This window comes from Cavia porcellus, unplaced genomic scaffold, assembly GCF_034190915.1.
Source record: "Cavia porcellus strain 051 isolate PalLab524CR breed Dunkin Hartley unplaced genomic scaffold, mCavPor4.1 scaffold_3, whole genome shotgun sequence".
Taxonomy (NCBI): Eukaryota; Metazoa; Chordata; class Mammalia; order Rodentia; family Caviidae; genus Cavia; species Cavia porcellus.
Genome location: NW_026947486.1, coordinates 37,387,797 through 37,395,428, shown reverse-complemented (window position 1 = coordinate 37,395,428; position 7,632 = coordinate 37,387,797).

The following is a 7,632-nucleotide window of genomic DNA, read 5'->3' as shown; positions in this document are numbered from 1 at the left end:
TGGTAAATCCAAAACTGCTACCGTAATGCAACTTACTATCTTTGAAATAGGTGCTCCAGTTGGGGATTTAGCTCAATGATGTAAGTGCCTACCTGGCAAGTGTGAGGTCATGAGTTTGATCCCTGATACAAAAGAAAGAAAGAAAGAAAGAAAGAAAGAAAGAAAGAAAGAAAGAAAGAAAGAAATGCCATCAGATTTAACATAAACAAAACAAAAGAGAATAAAACCAATCCAACAAAATAATGGAAATGATGTAGGACTCCTAAAACAAAACCATAGGGAATCAACAATGGCTGCAACTCTCAGAAGGAAATCCCCTTAGATGTCACACAGTATTCCACTATCCTCTGAACCCATGATCAGACCATTGGTCCTAGAACTGCAATGTTAGTGAAACACTAAATCACCACAGGCATCCAATTGCATTTCACCTCCATAGCTATCAGCACAGCCTGTGTTTCTCCAGATCAGCTGGTTGCTTATAGCAGGGAGGGGGAGGCTGTAGGACAGTACTTCTTGTTTGTCAGCCCATGTGCCAGGAGGGGTTGGGGTCTGGCTGTTCCAGTCAGGTGGGAGTCCATGCATGGACCTGGGTTTTTTCACTGATGTGTCCTTTGTCTCTCTATCCCTGGTCTGTGAATGGCACTGATTCACAAGGAGAGGCTAGGGTCTGGCCATTCCATTCCAGCAGGGGTCCACGCATGGCACTGGTTCCCAGGCTATGTTTGCTTGCTGATGCATCCTTTTCTCTCTCTACCCCTGGCCAGTGAAATGTGCCAACTCATGGGGAGAGGCTAGGGTCTGGGCTGTTCCACTCCAGTGCAAGTCTGCACATGGCACTGGTTCCCAGACTGGTTTTGCTCACTGATATATCTTTTGTTCTCTAACTTCCACATTTATATCTCAATCTTTGCAAATATTGGCACATTAAAAAACCTGGAAAGCACCATCTATCTTTCAAGGATTTATCATCAATAGAGCTGGTAAATATTTCTGGTTGTCAAATATTATTAAGCTTATTTTCTTTCATTTCCCACCAAATTAATGTGTTAATGAAAATGTAAGTCACTCCCAATCCCAGCTGCACTTGGAGAACTGTGGAGCTTCCAACAAGTAGGCGGGTGCATGCTATCCCTGGAGCCCAGCCTGTTTGGGACTCCTGCACCTCACCATTGGCGTGCAGAGGAGGGGCTGGGCAGATCTGGGGCACCTACATCAGCCTCCCCGTGTGTCTGGAGGACTGTGGATATCTCAGCAAGCAGGGGAGCATCGCAGGTTCCAGAAGCCCCACAGCCTGTGGTAAGTGCCCAGTGCACTCTGCTCAAAGCCCAGACGGTTCAGGACCCTCCAGGCTTCCGGGTACAGTGAAGTGGATAAGTGGGTTTGAGGCATCTACATCCGCCTCCCCATCCCAGCTGTGCTTAGAGAACTGTGGAGCTTCCAACAAGCAGGTGGGCACACAGTGTCCCTGAAGCCCAACTTATCTGGAACTACAGAGTTCTAAACAGGCAGAAGAGGGCCATTGGTTCTACAGGGCCAGTGGCTTGGGGTAACGGGGTGCCAGAGTCTCAGGAGCTGGAACATAGAAGGGGATTTCCAACAGACCTTGAGGAAGCTTTCAAATAACACTTGAAACACAGAAATATAGGAAAATGACAAAACGAAAGACCAAATTACAACCTCAAACCTCCTGCCCATCTCAAGAAACCCTAGGAGCAATGAATATAGAAGAAAATATATGCCATTCACCCAAATATCGGGCACAATAGCTACTGAAATTAACAAGCAACTCCAGGAAGCTTTAAAGAAATTCAAACTCGAAAAAATCTCCCAGGTAAAAGAAGAAATGATAAAAGAAATGAAAGAGATTCTGAATATATCTAAAGAAAACAAGTTAAAAAATTGGAGGAACTAAACAAAAAGACAGAATCCCTAGATGAGCAATATAAGAAACAAACAGAATACATAATGCAGATGCACAGAGATATACAGGAAATAAAAAACTCCACTGAAAGTTGTAAAAACTGCCTCAATGAAAGTGAAGATAGAATTTCAGACCTTGAAGACATGATTGCAGCTAGTGAACAGGAAAGGAAAGATCTTTTAAAAATAACAAGGAATCAGAAAAAAAAACAATTCAACAACTGCAAGATGATGCAAAGAAAAACACCATAAGGTTGATAGGGATTAATGAAAAAGAAGGAGACAACATAAAGGATGTCAAGAGGATATTTAGAGAAGTAATAGCTGAAAATTTCCCAACCATGAGATCAGAAACTGACATCAGGATCAGTGAAGCATATAGAACTCCAAATAGTCATAACCAAAATAAAACTACACCCAGACATATAATAATCACCATCCCAGAAATCAACACAAGAATAGATTATTAAAAGCTGTCAGAGAGAAAAGACAGATCACTTATAAAGGAAAACCTATCATAATCACAGCAGACTTCTCATCACAAACAATAAAGTCAAGAAGAGCATGGAGTGAAGTATTCCAGATCCTAAAGCAAAAATGATTTCCAACCTAGACTGATGTATCCTGCAAAACTACCATTCAAAATTGATGGTGAAATATGATACTTCCATGACAAAGAACAGCTGAAGAACTTCATGAACACCAAACCAACCCTGCAAAAATATTGAAAGACAGTTTAGATACACAAAGGAAAAAACCATTAAGCAAAGCAGATAATTAAACAGAACAGAAAGATAAAGATGCAACAGCAGAGAGATAACATGTCAACAATAAACCAGCATTTAACAGTAATAACCATTAATGTAAATGGTCTCAATGCACCAATCAAAAGAAACAGACTAGCAGAATGGATCAAGAAACAAAATCCAACCATATGCTGTTTACAGGAAACCCATCTAACCCAGAAGGATACTCACAGACTGAAAGTCAAAGGATGGAAAACAATACTTCATGCAGCAGGAATCCAAAAAAAGCAGGAGTAGCCATTCTGTTTGCAGACAATGCGAATTTAAACCAACAATGACCTTAAAGGACAAAGAAGGTCACTACATACTCGTAAGGGGAAAACTCCAAGAGGAAGAGATAACTATCTTAAATATATATGCACCAAACTCCAGAGCACCCAGTTATATAAAACAACTATTAACAGAAATGAAAACTCAAATTATCAATAATACAATTGTAACAGGAGAGCTTAATATGCCATTGACACCAAGGGACAGATCAACCAGACAGAAAACGAGCAAAGAAATAACAGAACTGAATCACACCTGCGAACAAATGGATTTGATAGACATACACAGAATGTTCCACCCAACAACATCAGAATCCACACTCTTCTCAGCAGTACATGGATCTATCTCTAAAATAGACCATATATTAGCTCACAGAACATATTTAAACAAATGCAAAAGAGTTGAAATCATCCCTTGCATGTTATTGGATCATAGTGCTCTGAAATTAGAAATTAATGATAAAAGATACTGCAAAAATCCCACAAACGCATGGAAACCGAATAACACATTCTTGAGTAATCAGTGGGTCACAGAAGAAATTAAAGAAGAAATTAAACAATACCTAAAAGAAAATGAAAATGCAGATACAACTTACCAGAATTTGTGGGATGCAATGAAAGCCATCCTCAGAGGAAAATTTATTGCACTGAGTTCCCACATCAGGAAATCAGAATGAATACAAACAAATAACTTGATGCTATACCTCAAACAGCTAGAAAAAGAAGAGCAAGTCAAGCCCAAAGCCAAAAGAAGAGAGGAAATTATAAAAATCAGAGCAGAAATCAATGCAATAGAGACTAAGAAAGCAATCCAAAGAATCAACGAATCAACGAGGTGGTTCTTTGAAAGAATAAATAAAATCGATAAACCCCTAGCCAACCTTAGTAAAAAAGGGGAAGAAAAAGCTCAAATTCATGCAATGAGAAATGAAAAAGGTGAAATCACTACAGACCCAATAGAAATACAGAAGATCATCAACACCTATTTCGGAAACCTCCACTCTCAAAGGTTTGATAACACAGAAGAAATAGATTCTTAGAAACATATGAAGTACCAAAGCTAGATCAAGAGGATGTAAAACTGTTGAATAACCCAATATCTGTTAATGAACTTGAAAATGTAATTAAGTCCTTACCTACAAAGAAGAGCCCAGGCCCAGATGGATTCACTGCAGAATTCTACAAGAAATACAAAGACGACCTAATGCCGACACTCCTCAAACTATTCAATGAAATTGAAACGGAAGCAGTCCTTCCTAATTCATTCCTGGAAGCAAATATTACTCTAGTACCAAAATCTGAGAAAGACCCAACTAAAAAAGATAACTATAGACTGATCTCCCTAATGAACACAGATGCAAATATCCTCAATAAAATATTGGCAAATAGGATGCAGCAAATCATCAAGAAGATTATACACCATGACCAAGTGGGATTCATCCCAGGAATGCAAGGATGGTCCAACATACCTAAATCAATAAATGTAATCCACCATATCAATAAAGCCAAAAGTAAGAATCACATGATCATTTCTATAGATGCAGAAAAAGCCTTCGATAAGGTCCAACATTCATTCATGATAAGAACTTTACAGAAAATTGGAATACATGGTCTTTACCTCAATATAATAAAGGCCAATTATGACAAACCAACAGCCAGCATCATACTAAATGGCCAAAAATTGAAAGCCTTTACTTTAAAATCAGGCCAAAGACAAGGATGTCCTCTATCACCACTCCTATTTAATATAGTACTGGAAGTACTAGCCAGAGCAATTAGGCAAGAGAGAGAAATAAAAGGGGAAAGATAGGAAAAGAAGAACTTAAATTATCATTGTTTGCAGATGACATGATACTCTACATAGAAGACCCCCTAAACTCCATTGAAAGACTCTTAGATATAATAAATAAATTCAGTGATGTAGCTGGATACAAAATCAATAGTCAGAAATCAATAGCATTCCTATACACTAACAACAAAATCACAGAGAGGGAAATAAGAGAAACCACACTCTTCACATTAGCAAGCAAAAAAAAAAAAGAAAGAAATATTTAGGAATTACTCTTATGAAAGAAGTGAAAGACCTATACAGGGAAAATTATAACACACTGAAAAAGGAAATTGAAGATGATCTCAGAAAATGGAAAGACATCCCTTGCTCATGGATAGAAAGAACAAATATTGTGAAAATGGCCATTCTCCCAAAACTGTTATACAGATTCAATGCAATCCCAATAAAAATACCATCAACATACTTTATAGATCTAGAGAAATCACTCATAAAATTCATCTGGAACCAGAAGAGACCTAGAATAGCAAAGGCAATTCTAAGCTGCAAAGGCAAGGCAGGAGGCATCACAATCCCTGACTTGAAGTTATACTACAAAGCAACAGTAGTAAAATCAGCATGGTATTGGAATCAAAACAGAGCCGAAGATCAATGGAATAGATTAAAAGATACAACCACAACTACAAACACACTCAACCACCTTATCTTTGATAAAGGAGCCAAGCAGGTTCACTGGAAGAATGACAGTTTCTTTAATGAATGGTGCTGGAAAAACTGGCTCTCCATTTGCTGAAAACTAAAGCTAGACCCAAGTCTATCACCATGTATTAATTAAAATCTAAATGGGTCAAAGATCTGAATATTAAAACAGAAACACTAAATCTATTGGAAGACAAATTGGGTAGAAACCTTGAAGACATAGGAGTAGGTAGAGAATTCATGAACAGGAATGAAACTGCATGGGAAATACTTCCCAGAATCAATAACTGGGACCACTTCTTATTAAAAAGTTTCTGCATGTCAAAAGAAATCTCCAGCATAGTGAAAAGAAAACCCACAAACTGGGAAAAGATTTTAGTGAACTCTCTCTCAGACAAGGGACTCTTGTCTAAAACATATAAAGAATTTAAAAACTCAGACCCCCAAAATTCAAAGATCCAATCCAAAAATGGGCATCTGAGATGAATACGCACTTCTCAGATGAAGAAATACAAATGGCAAATAAATACATGAAAAAATGTTCATCATCATTGGTCATTAGAGAAATGCAAATTAAAACCACACTGAGATACCATCTCACTCGTGAAAGAATGGCCAGGATCAAAAAAACCAACAACAACAAATGCTGGAGAGGCTGTGGGGAAAAAGGAACTCTCCTACACTGTTGGTGGGAGTGAATACTGGTACAACCTTTGTGGAGGTCAGTCTGGAGATTTCTCAAAAAGCTGGATTGGAAGTCCCATTTTTCCAGCTATTCCACTCCTAGGCATATTCACAGAAGAACTGAAAGCATCATACCACAGTGATATATGTGCACCTATGTTTATAGCAGCACAATTTGTAATCTCCAGATCTTGGAAACAACCCAAGTGTCCATCAACTGAAGAATGGATAAAAATGCTGTGGTATTTCTATGGAATGGAGTACTACTCAGCTATAAAGAAGGATCACATTGAGATATTTATCAATAAATGGGCGCAGCTTGAGACCATACTCATGAGTGAAATAAATCAATCTCACATGTGTGAATACCGAATCGTTTCCCTAATGTAAGTAATGATTCAAATATATAAAAGTATGTGGTAATCATGATTCCCCATTATGTGGCCTTGAAGCCTTATAAAGTTTTCCCTTATTAATTGGAAAGGCTTTATTCTGGGCTTCTTGATATGGAAATATTTGAAGCTATAGTATATGAAGTTATACTCAAGTATTTCAAGGAAAAAGATAGACACCATGGTAACTACTACTAAATCGGGTTATGTGGTGGTGAAGCACTAGGTTGCTGAAACAGTCATGCTTTGACCTGTATTGTTATGTTGTTATGTCCTCTTTTATCTCAATCTCTCCCTTATTCACTAAAAAATATTATTTAGTTATTTTTCTTGTTTTTTTAATTAATGGGGAAAATTAAAAAACAGTTAGCAGGATATATTATAGTAACTTTTTTTGATTTCCTATTAACCTGTCTTGAAGTCCTGTAATACTCCCACTATCTTGTTTTGACTGATTAGAATCTGTTCCATTCTGTACGATAGTATCAAGTTTGGGGGTATAGGCAACTACTTTGAAGGCAATAAGATTCACTAAGATGCTCATTCTGGTTTGACTATTATCTCCTTTGGAAATCCTGTAATGTTTACAATGTTTAAGTTTTATTGGTCTTGTTCTCTACTGTTTTGTTCAACTTTATAATACCTAATGAGATAGACAATTCTTTTTTAGGAAACAAGAGACATTATGGTAACCATTGTTGATAACCTTGTACTCTGTTCTTACATCATGTATTGTGTCTATCCTTGGTTTTGATTGACAGCTTTGTTTTGCCGTATTTGACTTTATTCTCTCCCAAAAAAAGTAATAAGAACTAAAGAGTAATAAAACCCAAAATGTGTAAATTTTGTTGTAAAAAAGAGAGGGAAAAAAGTGCTCTAAAGGATAAAAGTACAAGTGTGTTTAGGGGTGTTAAATAGCTGACCATATTAATGTTTTTGGTTGGATCATTGAACACAACTGTTTGCAGTCTCTCTGTTTGAATGTTCACTTTGTATCCTTTGATACTGTGACTTGAGCAACTATCTCTAAGACGATAATGTGTAATCTATTAACTGGTGATTTCTTACTG